Source organism: Coregonus lavaretus (assembly GCF_964263955.1).
Source record: "Coregonus lavaretus genome assembly, contig: HAP1_SCAFFOLD_4720, whole genome shotgun sequence".
Taxonomy (NCBI): domain Eukaryota; kingdom Metazoa; phylum Chordata; class Actinopteri; order Salmoniformes; family Salmonidae; genus Coregonus; species Coregonus lavaretus.
This window is the reverse complement of record NW_028156229.1, coordinates 28910-45000: the sequence shown is the minus strand read 5'-3', so window position 1 is coordinate 45000 and position 16091 is coordinate 28910. Positions and strand designations below refer to the sequence as shown.

Genomic DNA, 16091 nt, shown 5'->3' with positions numbered 1-16091 from the left:
AGGACCTGCCTTACAACAGGCCTACATTTCTCCAACCCCATCCCTCAGCTGTTTACCGAAACAGTGAACTGCAGATTTCCCCTTTAACTCTCTGCCTTCTTCTCTCTATCTCTTGACAGGCGCGTTCATGGTGCTCTATGTCATGCTGTTGGTGGTGGTGGGGGTTCCCCTGTTCTTCATGGAGCTGGCTGCGGGCCAGTGTATCCGTCAGGGCAGCATCGGTGTGTGGAAGCACATCTCCCCCAAGCTGGCCGGTATCGGCTACTCTAGCTGCATGGTGAGCACAACAGGGGGTGGGTCCCAAATGGCACCCTATTTCCTACAGGATGTACAGATGTATGATCTTAATTTGAGCCTGATTCTCACAGCAGGAAAATAATCCTGCAGCAACAAGAAATATCAATTATTATGTAGATTTTAATGAATGGACATTTTTGTAGGGAAAATCAAGTCTGAAATGTTAACGTGGAAATTACAAACCTTAGAAGCCTTTTTAAACCTTGACTACACTAAAATTAACATTTCCTGCTGTGCAGGAAAATGATCTGCAACAACAGAGTGATGAAATGAAGACAGCAGATCTGTAGTTCACTACTTTCAACCAGAGCAGCAGAGCCCCAATAGGACCTGGTCAAAAGTAATGCTGCACTTTATAGGGAATAGGGTGCCATTTGGGACGCATACAGGGACTAGTTTCTCAATTAACTAACATCACACATTCCCACCACACACAAGGGACTGCTTTCATTTGGTTACCATTCGGTTGTTTGGTTGGGACTGCTTTCATTTGGTTACCATTCGGTTGTTTGGTTGGGACTGCTTTCATTTGGTTACCATTCGGTTGTTTGGGTGGGACTGCTTTCATTTGGTTACCATTCGGTTGTTTGGGTGGGACTGCTTTCATTTGGTTACCATTCGGTTGTTTGGTTGGGACTGCTTTCATTTGGTTACCATTCGGTTGTTTGGTTGGGACTGCTTTCATTTGGTTACCATTCGGTTGTTTGGTTGGGACTGCTTTCATTTGGTTACCATTCGGTTGTTTGGTTGGGACTGCTTTCATTTGGTTACCATTCGGTTGTTTGGTTGGGACTGCTTTCATTTGGTTACCATTCGGTTGTTTGGTTGTGGTGAAAGAAAAGGTTATTTATTTATTCTGCTTGTCATGAGAAACATTTGGACGATGTCCAAAGGAAAATGTTGACTTCATGTCATTATTCAACATCCAAGGATCCTCCCGCCATGCCTCTTGATTTGTCACAATGTTGCTAGACTGTTCCTAGAATGTTTTCAAAAGGAACGTTCTAAGGAATTAAAAACACTGGACAAATCCAGGTCAGAGAACATAGGCTGTTCCCTGGCCTGACAGAAATGTTTTGGGAGCCAAACATTGTCACTAGGGTGACGGTTAAGGCCTAATGTTGAGGCTATAGATCTGTGGTGAAGGCATTCACTGGATTTCCAGGATAAGTCAAAAACAGCTCCATGCATGTAGAATGCATATTTGAATGAAGTTCAATGAAGTAACCATAAGAACCATACGTTTGTAGTGGGAAACAAAAATACTACAGAAACAGCATAGTAATGCCCCAAAATAATTCTCCCAGAGCAGGACATTTTGTATGGATCACTTATCCAGGAAAATCAGTCAACAGTGTAAATATGTCTCTTAGTGTTGTTAACAGGTCCTGCGCCAATGACTGTGGACGTGTTTGGAACCTGACATTAAGCCCTGAGGCAAAGAAGAACAGCAGAACACCTTGCAGAGATAGACTGGTGTAGTCTAGCTGTCTTATAAACACCAGGAGGTCTTATAAACAGCATAGTTAGAGTGAGAGTTCACTCCGTTATCAATGTTTGTCTGAATGAACACTTCCTATTTATTCACCTTATGTCTGGTAAACAGAGATACAAAACAAACTGACTCGGACACCTGTGTGGCTCGAGAAGGCTAGAGGTTTGTGCGTGTGTGTGTGTGTGTGTGTGGTTAGGGGAACGATCTCTCTGTAATGTAAGAGAAGTAGTTGCACACTCCTCTCTCCACTGTGTTGGTATTACGTATGTATATACTGACACCCTAATGGTTAACACTGACACCCTATTGGTTAACACTGACACCCTATTGGTTAACACTGACACCCTATTGGTTTACACTGACACCCTATTGGTAAACACTGACACCCTATTGGTTAATACTGACACCCTATTGGTTAACACTGACACCCTATTGGTTAACACTGACACCCTATTGGTTAACACTGACACCCTATTGGTTAACACTGACACCCTATTGGTTAACATTGGCACCCTATTCATACTCATTCTTTCAGTGTTGCTCTCAGGGAGCTGCTATAACAATATTTAAAGGGATAGTGCGATATTTTGGCAATTACTTACCCAGAGTCATAGGAGTTTATGATTTGATGTCCCTGCGTGCAGTTTGAAGGAAGTTGAATGTAGTTTTGCGAGCCATTGCCAACTAACGCAATGAATGGAAGTCTACAGGTGCAGCTAGCATGTGTTAAAAACTGCATTAACCCTTGGCTTCCTTCCTCAGGTGTGTTTCTTTGTGGCTCTCTACTACAATGTCATCATCGCATGGAGTCTCTTCTACATGGGCAACTCCTTCCAGTATCCTCTACCCTGGGAGCAGTGTCCCATCGACATGACCACCAATAACACTGGTATTCACTAGCTCTGTGTGTGTGTAGTATAGTATTTTGTCCCCACAAGGTTAGTTGTACAAGACTGTGTGTGTGTGTGTGTGTGTGTGTGTGTGTGTGTGTGTGTGTGTGTGTGTGTGTGTGTGTGTGTGTGTGTGTGTGTGTGTGTGTGTGTGTGTGTGTGTGTGTGCTGGGTTGGGTAGGCTAGGGTACATATCATGCTTCTCCTTATTTTTGTGTTTAGATGTCTAATGGACACATTGTATTCTACAAGAGCAGGGTTTGTGTATGTAAACTCTATAATCCCTCCCTCCTTCTCTCTCTCTCTCTCTCTCTCTCTCTCTCTCTCTCTCTCTCTCTCTCTCTCTCTCTCTCTCTCTCTCTCTCTCTCTCGCTCTCCCTTCCTTCCTTCCTTCCTTCCTTCCTTCCTTCCTTCCTTCCTCCCTCCCTCCCTCCCGCTCTCCCTCCCTCCCGCTCTCCCTCCCTCCCGCTCTCTCTCTCTCTCTGTCTGTCAGTAAAGGAATGCTCAGGTAGCTCCCCTACCTCATACTTCTGGTTCCGGAAGGCTCTAGATATCACAGACTCCATCAATGAGTCTGGTGAGTTTAACCCCATCATGACAGGCTGTCTGCTGGCTGCCTGGGCCATCGTCTGTCTAGCCATGATCAAAGGCATCAAGTCCTCTGCCAAGGTAAGGACGCTCTCAGTTCATCTTTTTCACAACATATAGCATGTTACAAACAATATAAGGAGTCACCACCCTCCTTGACCCTAAGTAGTGTTGCCCCCGGCCACCACTAACCATGATTCTGGTAGGCTAGTAGTTAACACGCTAGCTGTGAAAGAAAGCGGCTGAATTCTGTTGTAGGCAAAAGCAAAGTGTTTTTAAATGTTACATTTAAATTGTTCAATGTTATGCCTATGTCCTCTTTCATTGGCCTAGTCTTGTTAAATGTTTTTTTATTTTTATGTATAGTTTTTAAAAGAGAATGTAGAATGTAATTTCATGAATATTGATTTAATCCAATATAAGTCTTATGGTACTTAGTCTGTGTCCATGAACCCAGCCCTATATCTCCCTATAGGTAAAGTTAAAGATACATTCTGAGATTCTCCCAGTATACAGCTGAGGAATGTGGCTAGAGAAATAAAAAACCCTCCCAAATCCATAGACATTATTTTAGAATCTAGATGAAAAGGTCTAATGGGTTCCTAAATTTGAATTGTAATTCTCTTCTCCATAGGTGATGTATTTCTCCTCAGTCTTCCCCTATGCTGTGCTGTTCATTTTCCTCATCAGAGGCTTGATGCTGGATGGAGCCATGGAGGGAATCGCCTACATGTTCTACCCTAAAGTAAGTACAATAATAATAATAATAATTATTATAATAGATTTAATTCATATAGCGCTTTTAATTACAAGTAGAATCTCCAAGATGTACAAAGACACTTTAAAACAACAAAAACAAGAATTAAGCACTCTGGAGAAGAGGACCAGAGAGGACCAGAATTTCAATTCACTTCCTGAATTGACAGAAAGAAATAGAATAGAATTCAGTCTCATGCTGTATCTCTCTCTCTCTCTCTCTCTCTCTCTCTCTCTCTCTATCTCTCTCTCTCTCTCTCTCTCTTTCTCTCTCTCTCGCTCTCTCTCTCTCTCTCTCTCTCTCTCTCTGTCTCTGTCTCAGATAGAAATTTGGGCTGAGGTGCAGGTGTGGCGGCAGGCAGCCACACAGGTGTTCTTTGCCCTCGGCCTGGGCTACGGCTCTGTGATCGCTTACTCTTCCTACAACCCCATCCACAACAACTGCCACCGCGACGCGCTCATGGTCTCTTGCATCAACTTCATGACCTCTGTGCTCGCATCACTGGTGGTGTTCGTAGTGCTGGGCTTCAGGGCCAAGAACATTGCCCTGAACTGCGTCACCCAGTAAGTATGGAGTCAAGGGGGGATGGTGTGTGTGAGTAAGAGAGAGACAGTGAAAGAGAGAGAGAGATTGAGAGACAACGTGATTGAGAGAGAAAGAGAGAGAACGAGAGAGAAAGACAGTGAGAAACAGTGAGTGAGAGAGAGAGAGAGAGAGAGAGACTGTTTGTAGATCATGTAACTGAGAAGTTATGTGTAATGTCTGCTGCACGTCTCATGTTTCTGTTGATGTAACACTCCTTGACTCATGCTGGGGAAGGTTTCAGCCCAGTTTAAAGGGATAACTTACTTCACTGAAATAAGGCCCTCTAATTTAAAATGTGTTTGCGTTGGCATCTCAATAGTGTTGAATCGCCTTTCTTTAAAGGGATAATTCACCCAATTTACAAAATCACATATTGCTTTCCGTTGCCCTTTCCTGCAGTCAAATGACCTAGTGGCCTCATGGGTGGAATGTTATTAATATTTTTCATCATTTCATAATTAATCAACATTATTTTAAGAATCCCGCCGAAAATCTGTTGTTTCTATGTCAAACGGTTTTGTTATATTTCAGCATTTGTGGCACAAAACCAATGCAAGTCTATATCTCCTGTATTAGCATTTTTCATGCGTCGTGTCCAGATCATCCTAAACTGTCTGATTGTGTAGGTCAGTGTTTCCCAACTCCGGTCCTCCAGTACCCCAAACAGAACACATGTTTGTTGTAGCCCTGGACAAAAACCCCTAATTCAACTTCTCAAGGGCTTAATGATTATTGACAAGTAGAATCAGGTGTGCATGTCCAGGGCCACAATAACAATATGTTCTGTTGGGGGTACTGGAGGACCAGAGTTGGGAAACTCTGGTGTACCTCAATGAAGTTACTTTAACATGATTTGGATATGAAGTGTGAAAAATGCTAATAAAAATGGCATTTGGAGACAGTGGCCAGGTAAACAAAACCAAAACATGGATTGCTGTCTTGCATTGTCCATAGACTGCTTACAGGTTAATGAAAGCAATATGTAATTTTGTAATTTTGGATAAACTATCCCTTTATAAATCATGGCATTATTATGGAGACATATGAAAGACATGTCCATATGTACACTCTTAGAAAAAAAAGTGCTATCTAGAACCTTAAAGGGTTCTTCAGCTGTCCCCATAGGAGAACCCTTTGAATAACTATATTTGGTTGCAGGTAGAACCCTTTTGGTTCCAGGTAGAAAGAACCTTTTAGGTTTCCATTTAGAAGCCTTTCTGCAGAGGGTTCTACATGGAACCCAAAAGTGATCTACCTGGAACCAAAAAAGGGGTTCTACCTAGAACCAAAAAGGGTTCTCCTATGGGTCCAGCCAAATAACCTTTTTGGAACCTTTTTTTCTAAGAGTGTAAGCATACCTTCAAATAAAATGTTACCAATGTACCTGAAGGGAATTGCGATATTGAGAGCTTGGAATTATAATGTTCTATCTGCAATTTTGCCCAAATTGAGTGATTGTTCTGTTCAATGTTCTCTACCTATATACAGTGCCTTGCAAAAGTATTCATCCCCCTTGGCGTTTTTCCTATTTTGTTGCATTACAACCTGTAATTTAAATGGATTTTTATTTGGATTTCATGTAATGGAAAAAAATTACTTGTTTCAAAAAATTCAAAAAAATTAATAACGGAAAGGTGGTGCGTGCATTTGTATTCAACCCCTTTGCTATGAAGCCCCTAAATAAGATCTGGTGCAACCAATTACCTTCAGAAGTCACATAATTAGTTAAATAAAGTCCACTTGTGTGCAATCTAAGTGTCACATGAACTGTCACATGATCTCAGTATATATACACATGTTCTGAAAGGCCCCAGAGTCTGCAACACCACTAAGCAAGGGGCACCACCAAGCAAGCGGCACCATGAAAACCTAGAAGCTCTCCAAACAGGTCAGGGACAACGTTGTGGAGAAGTACAGATCAGGGTTGGGTTATAAAAAAAAATTGAACATCCCACGGAGCACCATTAAATCCATTATTAAAAAATTGAAAGAATATGGCACCACAACAAACCTGCCAAGAGAGGACCGCCCACCAAAACTCACGGACAAGGCAAGGAGGGCATTAATCAAAGAGGCAACAAAGAGACCAAAGATAACCCTGAAGGAGCTGCAAAGCTCCACAGCGGAGATTGGAGTATCTGTCCATAGGACCACTTTAAGCCGTACTCTCCACAGAGCTGGGCTTTACGGAAGAGTGGCCAGAAAAAAGCCATTGCTTAAAGAAAATAATAAGCAAACACCTTTCATCACCCGAGAACACCATTCCCACAGTGAAGCATGGTGGTGGCAGCATCATGCTGTGGGGATGTTTTTCATTGGCAGGGACTGGGAAACTGGTCAGAATTGAAGGAATGATGGATGGCGCTAAATACAGGGAAATTCTTGAGGAAAACCTGTTTCAGCCTTCCAGAGATTTGAGACTGGGACGGAGGTTCACCTTCCAGCAGGACAATGACCCTAAGCATACTGCTAAAGCAACACTTGAGTGGTTTAAGGGGAAACATTTAAATGTCTTGGAATGGCCTAGTCAAAGCCAGAATCTGTGGTATGACTTAAAGATTGCTGTACACCAGTGGAACCCATCCAACTTGAAGGAGCTGGAGCAGTTTTGCCTTGAAGAATGGGCAAAAATCCCAGTGGCTAGAAGTGCCAAGCTTATACAGACATACCCCAAGAGAGTTGTAATTGCTGCAAAAGGTGGCTCTACAAAGTATTGACTTGGGGGGGGTGAATAGTTATGCACGCTCAAGTTTTCTGTTTTTTTGTCTTATTTCTTGTTTGTTTCACAATAAAAAATATATTGCATCTTCAAAGTGGTAGGCATGTTGTGTAAATCAAATGATACAAACCCCCAAAAAATCCATTTTAATTCCAGGTTGTAAGGCAACAAAATAGGAAAAATGCCAAGGGGGGTGAATGCTTTCGCAAGCCACTGTAGTACTCTAAATACCCCAGCTCATGTTGTTAAGTTAATAAGGATGTGAGATAAAAATTGCTCACACCATTCAAAACAATAAGGGTTGGTAACTTTAAAGCCAATTATCTCAGAATCAACTTTTTGCAGAAGGAACCTTACAATTCTAAGCTCACGCTACGTCACCTCCAACCCTTCAGAAATCTGGGGCTGTTAAACGACATGGCCACACATGGAACCAACCATCACTGGTGGCCGTGGTTCAACATGTCTGATCCTGCCTCCGTCACCATACCTGAATACAGAGAGTGGTACCATCACTACGGCTCCCAGGTGGGGACAAACATCACCGACTGTGACCTGGATGAGGAGATGAGCAAGGTGAGGGTCAGATTAGGTTTTAGGGGGCTTGTGGTTCAAATCCTGTTTTCAGAGAGAATGGAGAAAGGAGTCCTTTGTATTTTTTATTAAATTATTTATAAGGGGCTGTCTTTACCTCCCTCTAACTGTTTCCCCATCATTGAATTCCCTCTCTTTCTTCACCCCTTACAACCTCCTGTTAACACCTTGCCCTCTCTCTCTCTCTCTCTCTCCCTCTCTCTCTCTCGCTCTCTCTCTCTCTCGCTCTCTCTCTCTCTCCCTCCCTCCCTCCCTCCCTCCTCTCTCCCTCCTCTCTACCTCCCTCCTCCCTCCCTCCCTCCCCCTCTCTCTCTCCCTCCCTCCCTCCTCTCTCCCTCCCTCCCTCCCTCCCTCCCTCCCTCCCTCCCTCCCTCCCTCCCTCCCTTTCTCTATTCCATTGTAATCCCCCCCCCCTCTCTAACACATATCTCGCTCAAACCCTCTTAATTTCAATACTTTATTAAGAAAGGCAGGTTACAAATATCATTATAAACTGGGTGGTTCAAGCCCTGAATGCTGATTGGCTGACAACCATGGTATATCAGACCGTATACCACGGGTATGAAAAAACATTTATTTTTACTGCTCTAGTTACATTGGTAACCAGTTTATAATAGCAAGGCACCTCGGGGGTTTGTGGTATATGGCCAATATACCACGGCTAAGGGCTGTGTCCAGGCACTCCACGTTGTGTCGTGTTTAAGAACAGCCCTTTCACGTATATTGGCCATATATCAAACCTCCTCGAGCCTTATTGCTTAAACATACTCGACAAAGAATACAGGTTACAAATATCAACATACTCCACATAGAATAAAGTGTTTGTCCCTCTTGTCCCTCTCTCTCTGACCCCCAGGGTGTGGAAGGGACGGGCCTGGCGTTCATTGCCTTCACAGAGGCCATGGCCCAGTTCCCTGCCAGCCCCTTCTGGTCCACGCTCTTCTTCCTCATGCTGCTCAACCTGGGCATGAGCACCATGTTCGGCACCATGCAGGGAATCCTCACCCCCCTCATGGACAACTTCAGCCTGCTGGGACGCCACAGGACCATGCTCACTGGTAATACACAAACATTCACACACACAAATGCACAAATACACAAATACACCTAAATAGCTGGGTTCTTTGTCAGTATGGTTCAGTGTGTCACTAAATAGCTGTGTTCTTTGTCATTATGGTTCAGTGAGTCACTAAATAGTTGTGTTCTTTGTCATTATGGTTCAGTGAGTCACTAAATAGCTGTGTTCTTTGTCATTATGGTTCAGTGAGTCACTAAATAGCTGTGTTCTTTGTCATTATGTTTCAGGAAGTCACTAAATAGCTGTGTTCTTTGTCATTATGGTTCAGTGTGTCACTAAATAACTGTGTTCTTTGTCATTATGGTTCAGTGAGTGACTAAAGAGCTGTGTTCTTTGTCAGTATGGTTCAGTGTGTCACTAAATAGCTGTGTTCTTTGTCATTATGGTTTAGTGTGTCACTAAATAGCTGGGTTCTTTGTCATTATGGTTCAGTGAGTCACTAAAGAGCTGTGTTCTTTGTCATTATGGTTTAGTGTGTCACTAAATAGCTGTGTTCTTTGTCATTATGGTTCAGTGAGTCACTAAATAGCTGTGTTCTTTGTCATTATGGTTCAGTGAGTCACTAAAGAGCTGTGTTCTTTGTCATTATGGTTTAGTGTGTCACTAAATAGCTGTGTTCTTTGTCATTATGGTTCAGTGAGTCACTAAATAGCTGTGTTCTTTGTAATTATGGTTCAGTGAGTCACTAAATAGCTGTGTTCTTTGTCATTATGGTTCTGTGAGTCACTAAGTAGCTGTGTTCTTTGTCATTATGGTTCAGTGTGTCACTAAATAGCTGTGTTCTTTGTCATTATGGTTCAGTGAGTCACTAAATAGCTGTGTTCTTTGTCATTATGGTTCAGTGAGTCACAAAATAGCTGTGTTCTTTGTCATTATGGTTCAGTGAGTCACTAAATAGCTGTGTTCTTTATCATTATGGTTCAGTGTGTCACTAAATAACTGTGTTCTTTGTCATTATGGTTCAGTGAGTCACTAAGTAGCTGTGTTCTTTGTCATTATGGTTCAGTGAGTCACTAAGTAGCTGTGTTCTTTGTCATTATGGTTCAGTGTGCAGCTGTGTTCTGGGCTTTGTGATCGGACTTTTGTTTACCCAGCGCTCTGGGAACTACTTTGTTACGATGTTCGACGACTACTCTGCCACAATGCCCCTGATCATCGTGGTGGTCTTTGAGACGTTCGCTGTGGCCTGGGTGTACGGAGCTGACCGGTAAGGCGTCCAAACGGGTTTGCCAATACCAATGTATTAGTATAATACCAATGATGTACAGTACTCCTTTCTTTGAATAATTTATTCATGTTTTCTTTTCTATGATACAAATATTAGCAGGTACAGATACAGGATTAGCATTGTAAACGGTACAGATACAGGATTAGCATTGTAAACGGTACAGATACAGGATTAGCATTGTAAACGGTACAGATACAGGATTAGCATTGTAAACGGTACAGATACAGGATTAGCATTGTAAACGGTACAGATACAGGATTAGCATTGTAAACGGTACAGATACAGGATTAGCATTGTAAACGGTACAGATACAGGATTAGCATTGTAAACGGTACAGATACAGGATTAGCATTGTAAACGGTACAGATACAGGATTAGCATTGTAAACGGTACAGATACAGGATTAGCATTGTAAACGGTACAGATACAGGATTAGCATTGTAAACGGTACAGATACAGGATTAGCATTGTAAACGGTACAGATACAGGATTAGCATTGTAAACGGTACAGATACAGGATTAGCATTGTAAACGGTACAGATACAGGATTAGCATTGTAAACGGTACAGATACAGGATTAGCATTGTAAACGGTACAGATACAGGATTAGCATTGTAAACGGTACAGATACAGGATTAGCATTGTAAACGGTACAGATACAGGATTAGCATTGTAAACGTGACCAGCGGTCAGGAAATCAACTAATAAAGTGGATGTAGATAATGTTAAAAACATTTAAATGAATAGAATGAGAGTAAAATAGTTATGTGTTTGCTGAGTAGTTAGCTGAAACTTACTGTATTTATTTTATTTTATTTTCCACTTTGATGGTGAACTTTCTGCAATGCTAACATTCACTTCCAGTCGTTTTCGCTCGCATTGCTAGTCCCATTGTTTAGAATTTTTCCGCATTTATGCAAATACATATGGGATATTAGAATCCTCTTGTCCTAACCTGTAGATTTTCAACCTTTTGTGTTTATTTTTCTATTCAAGCTTTGTTTTAACAGGGAAGACATATTGAGACCTACGTCTCTTTTACAAATGTGCCCAATATAATACAACTCAGGTGTCTATACTTCAACAGCAAAGTTAAATAAGACGAAAGTTTATGAAGTAGGGACTTGTAAACAAAAAGGGAGTAATGTAGAGATCTACGGGTCTTTAGCAAACTCCAGCCAACCTTTTGATACAGGATGCAGTGATGAGTATAAAAAACTGTCACCTGTGACAAAACGAAGGGCACTATGGTAGATGGCATCCAAAGGTTTAACAGTAGTTGCAGCTGCACTTTGATAAATAATATCACTATAATCAAGAACAGCTAAAAATGTTGATTGAATATTCTCCTTCCTACTGCTTAGAGAAAGGCACGATCTGTTTCTGTAGCAAAAGCCTACTTTAACCAGCTTCTTTACCAGCTCATCGATATGTTTTTTAAACTTCAAATCCATATCAATCTAAATGCCTAAGTATTTATATGGGGGAACGCGTTCGATTTGAGAACCATGTAATGAGTGAACGTAGTTCATCTGAAACATTTTTACGAGTGTTTAAAAACAACATGTATTTAGTTTTGCCCGTATTAGTCTTAAATCAGCAAGGGATTCCTGCATAACTATAAAATCCGATTTTAGTAGTGACACAGCCAGATCAACAGTCGGGGCAGTAGCATACATAATAGTATCATCTTCATATAGATTAAGTTAACATTTTTCTACAGATTGACCAATGGTGTTTATATAAATAGTGAAGAGAACAGGTTGCAAAATCGACCCCTGTGGTACACCTTTATGTACTTCAAGACGTTCAGACTTAACCCCATCAATCATGATGGCCTGAGTTCTGTCACTAAGATAATCATGAAACCATGAACAGGCGTCAGAGAAAGATTTAGCCTTTCTGATTTGTCTTACACAATGATTCCTCAGTTGCTTAAAAGCTTGTCAGTCCGGGCCTAAGCCTGTGTTCCTGGCCTTGACCCAAGCATCAACTCTTTTATGAATGACTTCTGATACATCCGGACTGTACCAGGCTTTCGATTAACCTTAAACCCTTAATTTCTTGAAGGGAGCCTGATTATCCACAATAGTATTGAGACATCTGCAAAAAGGCTCAAAGCTAAATCAGGTTCAGGGATATCTGAAATACAATCAAGCCTCTGATAGGCTGGGTGGAATTGTTGCCATATTGTGGACACCTATCTAATCCTCTAACATCTCCACAAGTGTCTAGTGGGCTTGAGGCCAGAGGGGTTGGTTTGAGATTCAGGATCTGTGATGATGACACATCTAGCATCTCCTTTCCTCCCAAGCTTCTTGGATGACATTGAGATCATGCTGAAATGGCGCCCCCCGGTGCTGTATAAGTACCTGTGGAAGTACGTGTGTCTGTTTGCTATGGTGGGCCTGCTGGCGGCCAGTCTACTGCGAATGGTCTTCAAACGACCGACCTACACAGCCTGGAACCACACCACGGTGAGATACCCCTACAATGGCCCAGGTCCCTGTTCCTGGCTGGCTAGATGGATGGCTTCCTTTCCTTCCTTCCTTTTGACCTTCCTACCTTCCTACCTTCCTACCTTCCTTCCTTCCTAACTTCCTTGAAGTACATTATTTTCTCAATTGCTTGATTACACTCACCTTTGTTCACTCTCTTCTTATACCTCCCTCTCTCCCTCCCTCCCTCCTTCTCGCTTTCTTTCTTTTCTCTCTCTCTTTCACTCTCATCCCCCTTATACACTCTTAGAAAAAAAGGTGCTATCTAAAACCTAAAAGGGTTATTTGACTGTCCCCATAGGAGAACCCTTTGAATAACCTTTTTTGGCCCAGGTAGAACCCTTTTGGTTCCAAGTAGAACCCTTTTGAGTTCCATATAGAACCCCTTAACACAGAGCGTTCTACATGGAACCCTAAAGAGTTCTACCTGGAACCAAAAAGGGTTCTACCTGGAACCAGAAAGGGTTATCCTATTGGAACAGCCGAAGAACCCTTTTGGAACCCTAAGAGTGTATGTCTTCCTCTCTCTCCAGGCATCAGAGACAACTCTGGAGTACCCAGACTGGGCCCTGGCCATGTTGGCCATGCTGATCCTGGCTGCTACCCTGCCCGTCCCTGTTGGCTACATTCACTCCTGGCTGAAGAACCGTGCCATGGGCCCCGAGGGGGAGCTCGGGGGCCAGGAGATAGACCGAGAGAGGTACACCAAGTGCAACTCCAGTGACGCCCTGGACTCCAACTCCCAGCATGCCCCCTCGGTGGAGGATGATGGCCGACCCAGGGCTAGCTTCCTACCGCTGGGCCTCGACCACTACAGACTCCTCCCACAACAGGAAGATATGGAGGAAGAGGAAGAGGATACGGTGTGAGAGAGGGGGTTGAGAATCAAGGGACGAAGAGAGGAGAGCGGCAGTGGGAATGAGGGTCCGAGCGAGAGAGAGAGAGAGAGAGAGAGAGAGAGAGAGAGAGAGAGAGAGAGAGAGAGAGAGAGAAAGAGAGAGAGAGAGAGAGAAAGAGAGAGAGAGCGAGGGAGAAAGAGAGGGAGAGAGAGAGAGTGAGGGGGAGCGTCTCTTGACTGAAATAGTGGAAAGTACTCCACTTATATCCCCAGACTTTTAATTGATAATGAATCTTAATAATGAATAACTATGTATATGACCGTTCATCCATATTACCAAAGAAATCTAACATTAGCACAATGGAATACCCTGTATCCTTAGTGACCTATCATAAGTGACCTATCATAAATTACCTATTATAAGTGACCTATCATAAGTGACCTATCATAAATTACCTATCATAAGTCACCTATCATAAGTCACCTATCATAAGTGACTTATCATTGTACTGCCAAGTACTGTAACAAATGCCTTATGGTTCAAGTGCCGTATTAACGCACCCAGGATCCTATTCCTTGAACTGTGATGACAGTTTCAACTAACTGCTCACGGGTAAATTATATGTATGAATTGTATTCTTGGGTTTCTTGTAGTGTGACTTGATTCGGATCCAAAGACACACTTATGTAGGTGAGGAGTTTAGAGGGAAGCGAAGAGGCTGAGTATCAAGGACTTTAAAGTCCAACTTGTATATTGTATAATAAGACAAGTAGAGGCTCTGATCCAGAGAGACACTTGAAATATACATTGGATATGTTCAGGGAAGTAAGGAGAGGAATTTGGGGCAAAGATTGGGGAAGTTGTGAAGTGATACTTGGTATGACCAGTGACCACCCATAAACAAATATCCTGCCACAGTAACTTGTGAAGGGTGTTTAGAAAATAACATGCCTTGTGTCTGAGGCAAGAGAACAATCCCCATAGCTGAGTCCCCACCAGGGGTCATGTCGCCAGGCAGAACCAGTGAGCTAGGTGTCTAATAATATATTTTGGACATACTGTATATCCAATTTAGAAACACTTACTCAAAACAGAAATTGTATTTTTGACTCATACTCATACTATTTCTCAGTGTTGAGTTTACCCAGGTCAACTGTTACTGTATTTCTCAGTGTTGAGTTTACCCAGGTCAGCTGTTACTGTATTTCTCAGTGTTGAGTTTACCCAGGTCAACTGTTACTGTATTTCTCAGTGTTGAGTTTACCCAGGTCAACTGGCTAACTCATTGATCCTGCCTGGTGAGATTACCACCTAGCTCTGCGCATTCATGTCAATAGATATAAACTGGGATTTCTGAGTGCTTTACCTGTCAAACAAAGCTAGTAGCTGCAATTGAGACTGCAGAGAGAACAGAACCCTCCACAGTTACAACTGGGATGTAGACTTCTCAATGATTGTACAAACATCATCATGGAAACACTTAACATGACTTAGGCCTTATTAGTAACTATAATGTAATAATAGAAGTAATGATTGAATACCAGACATGTACCCAGTTACGGCCATCTTCCACTGCTTTACCATTTAAATAGTATTTGAAATTTGTATTTGAAAAAAAATACAAATTCTAATTCATACGAAAAAGGGAATCCAAAAGTAGTGACAATTCCAGAACTTGTTTACGACCCTGTTATTACATGGTAATTACAAAGATTATTTCATTGATAGTTAATATGGTATAACAAGGTGAGGCCTATGAAACATTACTGTACTGGAAGGATTGTTACACTTGGAGTCCCGCAGTCAAACAGACTCCAGGTCAGGTATGGGCAACTCCAGTCCTCGGGGGCCTGATTGGTGTCACACTTTTGCCCCAGCCCCATGATCTTCGGTTTAGAATGCAATTACTTTAATCAGCCGTGTTTGCTAGGTATGGGTGAAAAGGGTGACACCATTCCGGCCCCTGAGGACTGGAGTTGCCCATCCCTGCTCAAGGAGACTGGAGTTGCCCATACCTGCTCCAGGGGAATGGATGACAAAAAGTGAGGGAGACTGAAAGACAGATACACAGTCCTGGGTTCACTAAGACCTGAGGGTCAAATATACGTCCTGAGATAGATTAACTGCAGGAAAGCTGGGTCGTATTCATTAGGGCACACCGTAGCAAAACGTTTTGCAACAGAAAACGAAAACAATTGTTTCTAATTGTTCAGGTATCCCCTGCCTGTTTCAGTCAGTTTTCTTCAGTTTGGTGCATAATAAACAGACCCTGTTGAGACAGTGAGAGGCCACATTGGCATAGAGCCTCTGCACTCCAGACAATCAAGGCAGCTTTGTTTTTGTGTGTGAGTTTATTACAATCTTCCCAACGCCATAGAGGTTTGCTTGCAGTGGCAGAGGAGCAATATGTTTTACTGTGTATTGTGAAAAAGCTTGTGCTATTATGCTTCACTTTCATCTTAGTTTGATCCATGTTGAGGATGGGTTTCAGCTTAGCTTGATCCATGTTGAGGATGGGTTTCA

At 42.4% G+C, this 16091-nt stretch overlaps 1 pseudogene across 1 annotated transcript in view; it reads left to right on the top strand.

Annotated features, from left to right (window-relative positions):
- Positions 1–14203, top strand: part of LOC311126582 (sodium-dependent neutral amino acid transporter B(0)AT2-like) — a 16431-nt pseudogene extending 2228 nt beyond the window's left edge. Inside the window, exons 2-11 of the transcript in view lie at positions 120–277; positions 2555–2681; positions 3176–3351; positions 3905–4015; positions 4349–4590; positions 7727–7907; positions 8782–8983; positions 10051–10210; positions 12546–12708; positions 13263–14203. The product of the transcript in view is annotated as a sodium-dependent neutral amino acid transporter B(0)AT2-like (transcript). The remainder of the gene's footprint in view (positions 1–119; positions 278–2554; positions 2682–3175; positions 3352–3904; positions 4016–4348; positions 4591–7726; positions 7908–8781; positions 8984–10050; positions 10211–12545; positions 12709–13262) is intronic.
- Positions 14204–16091: the final 1888 nt, after the last annotated feature.